Here is a 15,230-nt window from a genome sequence, read left to right as displayed (position 1 = left end):
AGCGGTTCGGCAATGACCTCCGCCAGCTCCCTCAGCACACGTGGATAAATAGATAAAATAGATAAAGATGGATAAAGGTGGATAAAATAGAAAAAGAGGTGAAACATGCAAATGTTTAAGAAAAGCAGACAAAGTAGGAACGTCTGCTTGGAAAGCAAGGCAGCTACTACTGCAAGAGCACGTGGGGATAAAGCAGGCAGGGGAAGCGCTACATAAACTGAAGCTCTCTAGAACCCAAATTCCTGCATAAACAAGCTGACAAGTATCTGTTCTAGATCTTCCTCTCATTATTGCAGAGATGGAGAGTTCCCAAGGTAACAGGCTCCCCTACAAAAACCTGCTGGTCAATCAAAGGACATGAACTGTTTTGGCTGGTTTGCAAAGACATTTCAAGAACGGTTTGCAAAGACATTTCAAGAACGGTTTGCAAAGACATTTCAAGAACAGGTCTGCAGAAACTGGTGCCACAAAGGCAAGGTCCCCGAGTGACCAGGCAGACAACAGAAGAACAAGAGTCAGGTTTTGATGAATAACAGAGAAAGCAGAACATACCCATAAGGTAGGCAGAGCAAAGCAAGCCCACAGCCAAATGGCAATAGGCACCACATAACTGGCTCTACCACTGTAATCACAATGCTGAACACCACGCCAAGAAATACACTGTAAGGGAAATCCTTCTAACCCGGCTGATGAAATCAGAGGCCAAGTTTGGCAAGCTGAACTACAAAGTGTTAAGCAGTTAGCAAAGAGAATAAGGAAATGCTGGAACAGTTTGCTAAGAAAAGCCATCAGACTTCCCATGATCAGAAAGTTGTAAAAAGTGATTGGGATGGGATTTTGCTGAAATGCAGGCATCTAGCACCATTTCTAAGACTATGGGGATCACTGGGTTCCCTTAAGTCCCGGTTCTCACCTGCAAGTCGCACGCTGATGTCTCATACCCTGGGACAACTCATGCCATAGAAGTATTCCTCAAGTCTACTTTCTAGGAGAAATTATCTGCCTACGGTTCACGATACCTCATCTATCCAAGTGACAATCTAGACAGCTATAAAGCTTCTGCTTTCACAGGCCGTCGAGAAGGCACAAGTCTCTGTTATTCTCAATGCACTCTGAGCATTTCCACCAGCAGAAAGCTTTAGGGATCGATCACACTGCTGACATGAGCCAGGAAATCTCTTTTATACACTATGTAAAATTTACTTTTTCTTCCCTTTTCTGCAGCACTGAAGTCCAGCAGTGGAAGAACTGTGTGACATGGACCACAGCCCTGTGACATTACAAGCATGTATTACAGCTGCCAGATGGGCTCAGCTGACTCATGGTCAGGATCACTCCGATGAGCAAATGTGAGGATAAGATGGAATTTTGCCCATGGTGATATTTACTGCTTTCTCTCTGTACAACAGGAAATAATTTGCCTGCTGAACAGGTCCAGTGTATCTTTCCACATCAACTTCTTGACAAACAAAGGACCCCCCCTGGCACCAGCTACACCCCTGTGTTCTTTGCTTATAGTCATTACTAACCTGAAGAACCAGTCTTTTACTTCCTCAATAACAAAAAAATAACCAACAACAGCAAAAGCCCTACAACTTCAAGTCTTTGCGCCAGCTCTAAAGCACACAGGCGTAAAACATGACCTATGATACCCAAGAAGTCAGGCTCCAGCTAGTCCTCAGAAACACTGAACAGCTTAACTTGTTATTATGAAGCCCAATGGGATAGATTCTAGCATTATTTATTATTATTAGAACACTGTTTTAAAGGAAAAAAAGAAACAACAAATTTAGACCATGATTTCCTAGGATTTCCGAAGTTTCCATTTCTTTACATCTCCTGTAAATTAATGCTTATTTTCCTACAATGAAAAAAAAAAATGGGACTGTAATTTTGTCATTTTGCCAATAACTTATTCAATAATTAAATTACACACAGACCTAAGGGCGAACAGAAGTTTGCATAATGGCCATAAATCACATGGGAGAAAAGTATCTGGAATGTTTCAAAATATCTAAAGGAATGAACAGACGTTTGAAGCTATTCCATATTAGGCTTCAAAGGAAAAAGAAGAAACGTCCCACATGCTATGAATATCTTGAAGTGCGCTTCCTATGTGAGATACTCTTCGCAGATTGAACCAAACTCTGAGAACTGCATTTTCAAGCTTAACTTCTAAAACCTGCATTTCTTCCCCACCTTTCAGAGATTTTATTGTGATGAATATTATTGGGCTCTACATTTATGAAAGGCAATACTGGATTTGTATAGATTTTCATTAGCAGTTACATGAGTATAAATATACTCTTAGCACGGAAAAGAACAGCCAGCAACTAACCCAACTTCTTTCATGGATCTTGAGCTGAAAGCTTTCTGGCACATGATGTAAGATATGATCTCAAACCAACTATCGATACCTAGTTCACTGTAGTCACCTTTTTCTAATATTAATGCTTTTCTCACACTATTTCTTGTCTGCAAGGGAAATGTGGGAAATCAGAGAGTCCAAAAGAATGTTAAAGGACACTCCAAGACCTAGACACAAAGTGCTAAATAAGAAAGATAACTATTTCTAAGGCAAATGACAAACTTCATAATCATTATCTCCCCTTCTCACCCAGTTCTGGTCAACTACATAATAAAATACAAAGTAAACTGAAGAGAAAAATTTTAAATATATACACTTATAAATACAAATAATGTTTTTGAAGTTTTAAAATGATCAGAATTCCCTACAGAGCAAACATCAATTCACATCACAAACTGCACACCAAAAATTTCTACAGTCCTTAAAGTACAGGGAAGATAATTACTTGGAACAAGGCCCCAAAAGTGGATATGTATGATATTGGCACAGAATTATCAATTCAGTTTGGGTATTACCAAACTTGCAAGGAAAAATTATCTTCTGAATGTCTTACATTACTAAAATTGTGTCCCCCTGGATTTCTTTTTAAGGCTTTTTAAGTTCTACATTGTTAATTTTTCCTGAAGAAAAAAAGGTTAAATTCAGTGTGCATATCTACTTAGAATGCAAGATTAATAAACATTATTGATTTACTGCACTTTGCAGCTTAAAGTATTCTTAATGTCTTAAAAAGCTTAAACATAATTCTATGTACTGAATGACTTATGCAAATATTGCATTAGGATTTAGTTTCTAAGCTACTCAAATTTAAAAGACTAAGATATTATTATGCTACTACTGTCAGTGCGTTCATTCTTCAAAAGAAATAATACAAAAGCATTTCTACTCAACCACCCTGGTGTCTAAAGATCGCCATCTCATGAAAAGCAAGGAGCTCAGCACACGGATAGAAAATAAGCTTTCACTAATCACAGTCAGAGAATTATGGACATTAATCACAGGAACCAGGCTTAAATTTATTGGCAGCCTACAAGATGAAAGACAAGCATAGTTAAGGTGGGCTTACTTACCTACGTGACTTTCCAGGAAGAAGGTGAAGTGGAAAGAAACATTTGAGAAGCAAAGCAAAAGACAAAGCATCTCATCCCTACAGATAACTTGCAGGGCAGTCAAGGGAAGTCACACTCAAGGACAGAAGTGGTTGCACAGTTGCATGAGAACTATTTTCCCCATATGCTTGAGGACTGACATGGAAGGAAGTCTGAAAGATTTACAGGAGAGGTGGCAGAGAAATAGCAGATCCTGTGAACTCAAAGATGATCTACAGCTGAAAAGCGAGCTTTAAAAAGACAACATTTTAGCGAAAGGAAACTGATGTCTCATGAAAGAAGACAAAAGCTAAAGAATGGTCAAACTTAAGAAGATTAACACGCGTATAAGAAATAAGATTGTATTAAAAACACTACAAAAGTTTAAGTATAAGAAGTTGAAAACTTGGCTGAATTTTGATGAAGGAAGATTGTTCCATTTCAGCACAGTAATATTCCCACATTCTCCTACACACATAATTAAGAGAGAAAAAAGAGGAAAAATAACTGCACTGGGAGCAAGAGTGATAAGAAAGGTTAAGCATCACCTATAGAGATAGATATTCACAGGTCAAAGCAGAAGCATCACAGGAAGGCATTACCAACATTTTTTAGCTATTGATATTCACTTACATTTAGATCATTTTGCTAACTCTGAAGAAATTCAGATTCTGCCTCCTCACCTTCTTTGACTCTGTCTTCTCTCAAACATTTACAGAGTCCTTCCATTGAACGCTTGCATTTCATTGTCCTTCACTGCCTTTCATGCAAACCAGCCCAAACACCACAATGACCTCCAGGCATAGCCTATCAGACAAATGAATTGCAGAGTTGTGCATAGTAGTTCAGTGGTCTACAGAAGCACTGAGGCATCCTGACTGGATCATCACATCTTATATAGGGAAACAGGTGTAATTAATTAAAAAATGATGAAAACACTATGGAAATGTCTTCATTCCTCATAGTAAAACAAGAAATACCATCAAAAAGCTTTATTTTCCCTAAGATTTCACAGTGACAAATTTTGCGTACGTTAGAAAGTCAAAATAGATCACATCTTCATTAGCAGACCACACGAACTTCGTATTCACACAGTCTGAAAGAATGCCACTGCCAGAAAGGCAGAGCAAGATATGAAGTTAACGTTTTTTAAATTCTAGTTATTCTATCAACAATAAATAGCAAGTCTGAGCAAGATACTACGTTTGTTTCATAGACTTGGAAAATCGTTTTATACAGTTTTGTAGCTGCCAGGCCCACGGGTGAATTGAACAAAAAGACACAGTGCTTACTCGATGGTCTACGCGCATCAGCAAAACAATGGAGACTGTAAGGAAATATAGTCTAGTTTAAATTAAGTGTGGCTTCCACATGCAATCGTAATAAATGATGCAGACATCTGATACATACCACATTATTACTTTGCTCCTTCTGAAAGCAAAGGATAACTTTTTTTCTTCTTTTAAGACAGTTAAGCAAAAGGAGAAGGATGTGAAAGATGTTTGCTCTTGATCTGAGCTACAGTTCATTTGTTGTGCGTTTGCTGTCCCCTAGAAGTGAACACTGACTACATCATATGGTTGCCTTTAACAGTGATACATGCCCCTCCTGTGAATGAAGCATCTAATTATTGACCTCTTCCCTCATCTTTCAATGTAACTGTACTTCTGTGTTCATGTAAATGAGATACAAAGCACACAGAACTACAAAGCATCCATTTCTGTTGTCTATACAGTAATAGCTATTTGACCCTTCTGACATCTAAGGCACAGTGACACCATCTGGTTATTACTTATCTGGCTATTACAGTCAGTACTGCTAAAAGAAATAACCCTCCAAAGGCACGTAAGGATTATTGCAGGATTCCCACATATCAGCTCCATGGCCAGGTGCCAGAGGAATCTCTGACTCCCTGTAAAGTTCATAAATAGCTAACTGAAGTTAATTTGTCCTGGTTACAATGTATCACGGAGCAGTACTAGGATAAATTACGTGCAAAATGATTTTATGGCATCGGATAATTTGAATGCACAAGGTATGATAAAATGATAGGAATAAGTTACAATGGGCAGAATTCACCTCTCAGATCAAGAAGCAGGAGCCTATCCCACAAATTTCACAAGGGCTATCTGTTAGGAGATGGCACCCATGTAATTGGGACACCCTCGTGGTGTCAAGACATCAGGCAATGAAAGTCCAAATAACTATTACTATTACAATTAACTATTACTAACCAAATAAACATTACTATCACTGAGGAATATTCTTCACAACATTAGCCAATTAAATAAATACTTAAATCTCATCACCTTCCAGAAACGCTTATAAACCAAGTTAATATTTATCTTAGGAACTTCAGGGGAATATTTCAGATGACAACTGATGTTAGAAGGAAAGCATAATCAGGTCCAGCGGGACCTCCAAACACAGCAATTAGAAGCTGTCAGGTTGATTAGGGAAAGATCAGGGAGGGATTTGATTTCACCAGATGTAAATTCTTTTCTTCTTTGTTCTCTGTAACTAAGCTGTGGGGAGCACAGCTCCTGGGACTCTCCAGAAGGCGTGTAACTGGGCTATTTCTCTGCTTTCACCCGCCCTCACACAGAGGAAACTATCAGTTCCCTCTTGTTTACACTTCCAATTATATTTTTGACTGAAGTGAGAGCTTGTGTTACTTTTCACAGGTCTCTCTATAACACTAACCTCAAAGCTTTGGAAAGGAAGATACAAGAAGGCACAGGGTGAGCCTGAATGCCAAGCGTCTCCCTCTGTTTTGACCTCCCACACTAACTAGGATTCATTTTTCACATCCTCTCTGCAGTGTTTGCTACACTGGATATCTCTTCTGTTGTCTCTTGCCAATATGCCACTAGGCAGCCCCAATTCTTCAGCAGTAGATGTGCAGCACTCCCTTATAGATTCTTGGCTAAGGCATTTGCTAAGGTAGCTGAAAAAAAAAAATTCCCTCCTATCCCCCACCTGAGATAATTTACAGCTATGACTTCTGATTTCCTGGGCAGCTGCTGCCTGCTAGGCTATAGTGAACTATTGGGGTGAAAGGTGTTAGTCACAGTGTCACCCTGATACAAATAAGAAAACACAATAATGCAATCTGTTAGCGTCGCTTTTAAAGCAAATAGAAAAGGCACCAAGTTCTTCATCAATTTTTTTTGCTAGTAGTTTAGTTAAATCACAAAGCCGAGAGGAGAATAATTACTAGCAAATATCCAGAGGTAATCTCTTGCGGTCACAGTGTTTCAGTAAATACACGTTTTTCTTGTCTTGTCCATTTATGTCAGATATTACTACAGTTTTCTGTAAACTCCCTTGCACAGAACATTCAGACTGTGTAGTTTATGTGCCCATTATATTTGATAAAATTTTTTTTACTCTTAACACATAGTCAACGGGGAACAGCTGGTGACCATCTGTAAAAATGAAACATCACATCTTTCTCAACTTGCTTTAACCAATTCCTAAAAAGTTTAATGTTACTATGTTGTTATTAGCATACTATTGCTACATCTCTACACTGTTTACCCCTTTTGTGGCAATTTTTAATTAATATAGTTTGTTATCGTGTCTCTGCACTTCCAATAGATTCCAAATTCTGTTTCTCACTAAAAGAAAAAACTCGAGTGTAAGAGAGAAGACGGGAGTGCAGGTCAAGACAGTGGAGCCCAGCTGGGCTGTAAAACTGAGCGGTTCCATGGAGTCAAGTTGGTGGTGCCCGTGTTTCGCAAAGAACTGAAATGGGCTAGACATTGAAATCCAAAGCTGTCAAAGAAAGTGGAGGAAATCCACTTAATCTGCTGGTGGAAGAGCCAGCTTGTACAGACAAAACCCAGAGACTGTTCTGCATGGGTCTGTTGGTACCTCAATAAGCCATCAGCAGAACAGTCTATGCATGTGCTTTATGAACACTGAATAAACTTCCATCAGTAAGATACAGCTCAGCTCAAGAGTTCCTAGGTGCCTAAGCTCCTGTTAGCTGCATGCACACCTATGGGTGCAGAGCTCTGATGCACTGACAAACACAGCGGGAATGAATTACAGCACAGGCTTACCTCCTGGGGAAACTGGGATTCAATGAGCTGAAGAAGTCACTTGTTGGCTCAGACTGTATTTTGCAAGGCACAAAGATAATTTAACAGATTTGAGACCTAGACTTAAATATTAAGAACATTGTGTCAGGAAGAAGTACATGGGCTAAGCAACTCTGGGACAAACAGTGAATGACTGACTGACAGACCAAGCTTATTAGTGATTCCACTCGATTCCATCAAGTTCATCAAATGCTAAGAATAAATCCCAGAGATGTCTTTTACAGGTTGAAGCATAAAATAAAATGAAAAAAGATATTGTCTTTCAAGCAACAGATCACATAATTATTCTTTTCAAAATCAGAAATGTCATTTACATCCTGGCTTGAAATAACTTTCCACGTATTACATTTAGAACAATCCCTTCCCTCTATTACCTTGCAGCCCACAATACTGCATTTTCTTTATTCTGTATAAAGGCCACTTTTGATAGGTTTTCCATAGCCCTCTCTTTCTCACGCACAAATAACCACGAGATATGGAACCAGCATGGAAAAAACACCACAGTTTACATAGAATAAATAATATCTATACTTATGCTGTGGTTTCAATACAGATCATATCAAACATCAACAGACTCCACATTTGTTAATATAACAGGAAGACTACATTAAAGCTGCTCACCAGAAATACAGTGCCACAACCACAGCAAACCTTTCAGAAAATGGAAAGGAATTATATGAGCCACAGATTTAGACCCCTCTCTCAACTAGAAAGAAGGGAAGGACAATGTTAAAACCATTGAAAGACTGGGAATGTTGGTTAAAAAAAATCCTTCATGGGGAAATTTTTTTCTCTCACTGAAAAACGAACTGTTCCAGGCACCAGCAATCATAGAAAGCCTGTCACTGAATGACAGGGTGAACTCTCATCTCAGAATGATGAATTCCTGTCTCTCTCATCTTTTGGCTGCTCTCCGTAAACAATCTGAGATTCCAGCAGCCGAATACCAAAGCAGAAGGCACTGGGGGCAGCTCTTCAGATCCCTGCTGAGCCCTCACCTCTGCTACAAACCAGGCACCACGTGCTGCTGCTGCTGCAGTCTCTTACTCATCTAGTCCCAATCTTTCTTGTTGAAACTGAGTTGGCTGTGGCAATGAAACCCAAAAAGCCTTTTGCTCAAGATTCCTTTCTTCCACAGTAACAGAAGCAGAGCCATTCCTACTGCTGTGCTTCATTATAACACCATAATGCAATGCAAAAGTCTGCTTTGTTGAAAGTTTGTGACAAAACAATATCATCATTATTTAATGCAAACTTGTGAGACCCCACCTTGAGTACCACATCCAGTTCTGGGGCCCACAATGTATGAATGATATTGAGCTGCTGGAGCAGGTCCAGAAGGGGACCACAAAGATGATCAGAGAGCTAGAGCACCAACCCTACAGGGAGAAGAGAACTTCAGGTTCTTCAGCCTGGAGAAGAGAAGCCTTTAGGGAAGGGGGGGAGGCTTACAGCAACCTTCCACTATCTAAAGAGGAACTACAGGAAAGCTGGGAGGGACTTTTTACAAGGACATATAGTGACAACATGATGGGAAATGGCTTTAAACTTGAAGAGAGTTGATTTAGACTAGATATTAGGAAATGAAGATGGTGAGACATTGGAACAGGTTACCCAGAGAGGTGGTGTATGCCCCCTCCCTGGAAGCATTCAAGGCCAGGCTGGATGGGGCTCTAAGCAAGCTCACCTAGTGAGAGGTGTTGGAACCAGGTGATCTTTAACATCCCTTCCAACCCAAACCATACTATAGCCTTTGAAAAGAGTCTATTGATAAAGTAGTGAGAAAGAAGAGCAGAAGTTGTGAAAAATGTATTGATGTTCTACGGAATTAAAAAGGACTTAAATATCATACTACAACAGTGGTGGTCCACGCTTACTTGAATACGACTCAAGTCTGTCACCTTCCCAATATAGAAATCATTTTCTAAAGTTTTAAAGGCATGAACCAATCATGACAAGCAGCTAAAATCCACATCCCACTGCCTTTCTATCAGCAGCATGGCAGCCAATCTGTACCAACTCCTCCAGCGCCTGCCAAGCAACAGAGACATTCTGGTTTAACAAATACACTTTGCAGCAAGACAACATCTACAGGGAATACAAAGCAAACATGACTAATGGCCTAAAAATACAGAACTGCCACCCTGAGAATCAATAATCTAGAGGAAATAGTGTAAAACACCCCACACAGGAGGTGTTCTATCACCAGCCACATTTCTCCCCCCACCCAGAGCTCTAAGCCTTGACCAGGCAAGCAGCCATCGACTGCAGAGCTCTAGTTTCAGTCTGCTTCATAAGCTGGAATCCAATTGTCAGTATGATTAGCTTCCTCATCCCTACAGACAGAGCCAAGTGAAGCTAACTAGAATAATTCACTGAAAAGCCAAGAAAGTATTTTGCCTCATCAAATCAAATCCCACTTGAAAAAATAAGTGACCGATCACTCCGGAAGAAGACTTGGTTGAGGTTCAGCACACAGTGTGAGAGAAGTGACGTGCTTGAGTAGAGGTTGTCTTGGCAACAGCGTCTGATTCATATTTAAAGATAAAACCACTCTCCAAAGCTAACAAAGTGGATGACAGAGAAAGAAATGTACACATTCTTTCTCTCTTCAGAGCAGAAAGCATTGCCTTCGGTCAGTTGCTTGAATTATTGGAGGATTGCTTGGTAAGGTTTCTTTTCATCACAAAACATCCATTTTATAACAACTATTAAGACAAAAAAAACAAGTCTTCAGTCTAGAAAAACAAACTCCTCCAAGTTGCTCATTATGTGAAACAGCATGAAGCCTCAGTATCTAACGTACCACCTCTGCTTTCACTTATATTAACACACCAGCAATCATTACATTACCGTATAGACACATTCTCATTACCAATTTGTGCACATGCTTTATGAAAAGGACAGACTGTTAAAGATTTTTTTTTAAATGGCTTTTTGCATAGTTGGTGATTTTAAGAGCTCCAGGTGACATTTTATTTCCTCTGCAAAGAATTGCATTAGAGTGATATGCAATCATTTAGGTAGGATATGTGTATGATACAGACATGCTTGGCACAGAGCAAAGCAGCAACAGCAGAGCACTGCATACTGTGTCCCTCCAGGTATGTGGGGAACTTCCAGACAGTTATTCACAGCAACAGACACCGATTCTGGAACCTGCTTTAGAGAACCTGCCTTAGCAAGGGAATGGACCAGATGGCCTACAGAGGTCCCTTCCAACCCCTACCATTGTGTGATTCTGAAGCAGTGTTCTCTTAGGCCAGAAATCATAATTATTAACTGTATTTTGTGAATCGCTTTGTTGGTAAAATGTACTAAAAAAAAAAAAAATAGGGCCCGTGGGAGCGAGATCTGCTGGGAGGTTTCCCTGCCCACAGTAGGGGTTGGAAGGAAAAGGTATGGGCTTCGTGGTTCAACCAAACCCATGATTCTGTGACTCCACAATTCCATATTAAATCAGTTACAGAAAATAGAAAAAACAATTTTATGAAGTTTTGTCGTTCCATTTCAGCCTCCTTTATCAAACACTCCAGGACTACACTGGTTTTTTTTTTGTTTTGTTTTGTTTTTTTTTGAAACAGGTAGTATTCCATAGACTGTCACATTCAGTTACAGAGAGAGCTTGAACAACTTCCAAACATTTTTCCTGAGCACACACACTTCTACATGACCTCAAAGACCTATTTTCCCTCTTTTTCCCAAGACTCACCATCTGCCAGCCATGGAGCACTGCTCACTACCCAATGGGCTGCTCATCTGCCTGCACTGCTGAGCCAACACCTCCCACACACCTCTGGCTTCATCAGCTAATAAAAGTGAACTGATCATTACTCCTCACTAAATCATCAGCTCTAAGCTGGGACACTCCCAACTTCTCCTAGCTTAGAAGCTTCTATCATTTCTGCCTCCTTGGCACTTCCCAATCCATATAATGCTTTTTCACTGTTCCATAACTGTGAGTCTCCTCAATGGCCTCCTGAGAGAGCTACTATTAAAATCTGAACACTAGTAACTAAATTGGTGGAGAAGACTGATTTAAACAGAATCAATATCTTCATCAGATCTATCACTTAGTGAATAATACACCTTCTTTAATTTCCCTCTTAATAATCATTTTTCATGCCACTGTGGAGTTCACTGCTCTCATTCTCAGGCTCACCTGAGCGCCAATGATGTGCAGCATTCCCATCCGTTAGCCCACTTTTCAAAGCAGACTGAGTATTAATTTCACCCTTTTGACTTCAATTTCCCTTTTATTAGTTATCTTCCTTTTTTCAGCCCTGACTTTTAACACTATTATGCTAACACATGGCGCAATCCTTCCCTCAACAATGAGATGTCTAACACTGTTATAAAGGTAGTATTCTTTCTTAATGGAAATGAACAGGTGGGCATGCCAGAAGGATGTGACAATTACATTTAACTGGCTGGCAACGAAAGATGATCCCAAACACTCGCTGCTAACACAGTATAAGTTTCAGCAATAGCAAGCCTGAAAAGAAGGCTCTCCCTCAAAAATAATAAAAAAAAGGCCTTATAAAACCTGAAGTCAGAGCAGAGCCAGATGCTGCAGCCCCTTCTGTGACTGTGTGGACAGGCAGTGTTCTGCCCCCAAGTTTATACTGCATGGCAGAAAAGCTGCCAGGTAGTTGCTGCTGAGGCTCAGAGACCCTCTGCAGAGAGCTGGGTTCTGCCTTGTCTCCATTCAGCCCCTCAAAGAAAGCTCAGTCTCTGTTCTCTAGTACCGTGTTACATGGCTGGATTAGCAGCTAGTTTAGTAGATTATTTTACAAAGAAATAGTCCCTGCACGCATTACCCCAGCAAGAAGCAGCTCCCTCCCACCTTTCTTACTACTTCTTTGGAGTGAACCAGAAGAGGTTCAATCAGAAGAGGAACCAATTATATGAGAGGAAGGATTGAGGATTGAAGTTTCTTGAGCATTCAGCTAGTTAATGTTACAGATACGTCTTGTAGGAATCCAAATGATCTTCAAGACAAGCTACAGTGCAATGTGGCTTTGGCATCTGACCCTCAGAGAGGCATTAGGCATTGAGCTTCATCATTCTTGCCTTCATAGCACAGCTTAATAAAAATCCGAGTTCATATTCCAGTTATTTCCCAGATTTGCTGAGATGAACAGTTAATTAGGTTAGGCCTACTCTTGGGGATTGGTACCACACTAAAACACACCTCAGTTTTGCCCCACAGACAGACCAGGCATTGCTGCAGAACTGCAAGGTGCAGCTCCATTTGAGGAGAATGCCACATCAGGAAAGTGAGATTTTCAGAGAGCTTGGCCAGGGGCAGAGAATGGGCAGAACTGAAGTGCTCTAAGTACTCATACAGAAACGTTGCTGAACTGATAGGAAAGGAAGTGTTTGTGAGTTTTGCAGACTCCAAAGTGAAATATAGCAATTGTGTTTTAAAAGACCCAAGCCAAAGTTCTCTTACATTTATCTGATAAAAGTGATCATTAAGAAAAAATGCTTTCCTGACAGAAGCAGTAGTCTTGCTGAGAGTTCCTCTCCCGAGAGAATTATTAAACTGATAACTCTCAGCCACCTACAAAAACATTTGAAAAAACTGGTTCTTATTATTCAAGGGCACACTTCACTACCATTACAGCCTCCTAAGGTCTTCAGGGAGAAAAGAAATCCAAACATAACCTGCATAAACTGTGCAACACTCAAGCCAGTGGATGAGGACTGATGTACTTTAATCAAAAGCACAACCTTAGTAAAGTTTAAATTCCCTCTCTTTGCTTTTTCTGTCCTTTAAATGGAAGGAAACTGTGATTAAGACTAAACAGGTTAAGTGGAATCCATTCCTAATGCCTGCATTAGGAAACCTACATTAATCATCAAGCTTTCTTATTGATTTTGGTAGAGGGCAACATTGTACACTTAGAAAACAACCACTAATCACACTGAACTCTCTCCTTGGGCTCTCTGATGCTCTGCTCGGGTTAGAAATGTGGTTCAGAGGTAGCTCTCAGGTCACCTTGTCCCTCTGAACCACTTAAGTGTTGGTGTACATACCACTTAGTGGAAACGGTGCAGCAGTGGTATATTATAAGAGTTAGGTCCAAGTGGACTGTGTTTACAGCATTTAATAAAACCGCCAAGATTTCTTCCTGTAGAAGTCTGAATTATGCAGAGCATAAAGCTTTGCAAGACAGCACATGAAAGAAGAAATATAAACCAAACAGTGCATCACCACCTAAGATATCTAGTCAACATGTTTCCATTAGTATGTTTTCTGTAACTGACTACCTTTTTTTTTTTTATATGTTTACTCCTTCTCTGAATGTCCATTGTTGCAGGATAAGTAAGCTACACCTGAGAGAAACTTTGAGGGTACAGATTGCCTAGGCAGTGACAAATATCTGTCCCATCTGCAAATTTTACCATCTGTACTCAGTACACAAACAGGCAAAAAAAAAAACCAACCAAAAAAACAGTAAGCAGAAGCAAAGCCTCGCATTGCTTGAGTTCCAACAACAGCAGATTATAAAAATTAAAAACTACTATTAGACTAATCGAAACACTGGTCTGAGAGTCTGAGAATGAGTGGAACATCCTTTTTAAATATCATCAGTCTTGCAATGGAAAGATACCAATATCTTCAAAACATTACAACAAACTAATCCAAGAGATGAACTATGATAGGTCATCTACATTTCTACTAAAAGATGTAAAACACTGAGCAGAGTTATTTTGCAGTGAAATGAACAGGCTATGTTTGATGTATTCCAGCTTGATGATTTATTGGATATCTGTTGAGTTTAAGTACACAATAAAGGACGTTTCTACTTAAACTCATGAAGCCAAAATGTGTGAGAAAAAAGGAATCTCTGAAATTCTAGTTCATTTTGTCCGAACATCTTTTTTTACTGCACAGATATTTTAATGCAACTTATTAAACTTCAATATATTATGAATTGCTTAGTTAAGAATTAATTTACCACCTATACCCTGTGTTTCCTTACACCACTGCAGACACTGAACACTCCTTTTCAAGTATATGTTGGTAAAGCTACTCCCAGCTATACGACAACAAGGGTTCCATTGAAATCTGAGCAAATGCAAGACAACTCAAGGGACCCATATCCCAGTTCACATTGTCTTTTGCCATCTGGACCAAATCACAAGATGAACTCTCTGCTGTAGTCTCTGTCTGGGGCTGTGCGCGTAGGTAAGTGAGAAGGTCATTTGTACCAGGCCTTCTACAGGGAGATGGAGATCTTATCACCTTCTCATTGTGTTGATTTTGAAGTTCTTCAACAGATAGAATTTATATTAATTTTCTTATGAAGTTAAGCTTCAGGTTCAAATGGTCAGTAAAAAAAAAAAAACCAAAAAACACAAACCTCACACAGCATTGCCAAAACTAAAGTTAATGAAGTCTCTGTTAAGATAAATATCAGTACTGAGCAAACTACACAAAAAGCTTAAATGAGTGTTCATTTGGCTTTTAAGCAAGCTCCCCTTGTCAAAGGCAGCGTTTGTTCAATGACCATTCAGTTAACAGGGTCTGTTATGTGCATTCCTGGGAAAGCATATCTCAATTGAACATAACCTTAGTATCTTTACCAAATTGGTAAGCGGTTGGATTGATTTCTCATTAGAGTTGCAAAAGAAGCGCCCAGATATTCAGGAATTTAC

The 15,230-nt window shown here is 39.7% G+C and overlaps 1 long non-coding RNA gene across 1 annotated transcript; it reads left to right on the top strand.

Annotated features, from left to right (window-relative positions):
* Positions 1–299: 299 nt before the first annotated feature.
* Positions 300–1,325, top strand: LOC109368982. Its single transcript, XR_002117522.1, has 2 exons — positions 300–559; positions 1,225–1,325. It is a non-coding gene; the product is annotated as an uncharacterized LOC109368982 (long non-coding RNA).
* Positions 1,326–15,230: the final 13,905 nt, after the last annotated feature.

The sequence above is a fragment of the Meleagris gallopavo genome, chromosome 8 (assembly GCF_000146605.3).
Source record: "Meleagris gallopavo isolate NT-WF06-2002-E0010 breed Aviagen turkey brand Nicholas breeding stock chromosome 8, Turkey_5.1, whole genome shotgun sequence".
Classification (NCBI taxonomy): Eukaryota; Metazoa; Chordata; class Aves; order Galliformes; family Phasianidae; genus Meleagris; species Meleagris gallopavo.
The sequence above is the reverse complement of the archived record's forward strand: the minus strand, read 5'-3'. Positions and strand labels throughout refer to the sequence as shown.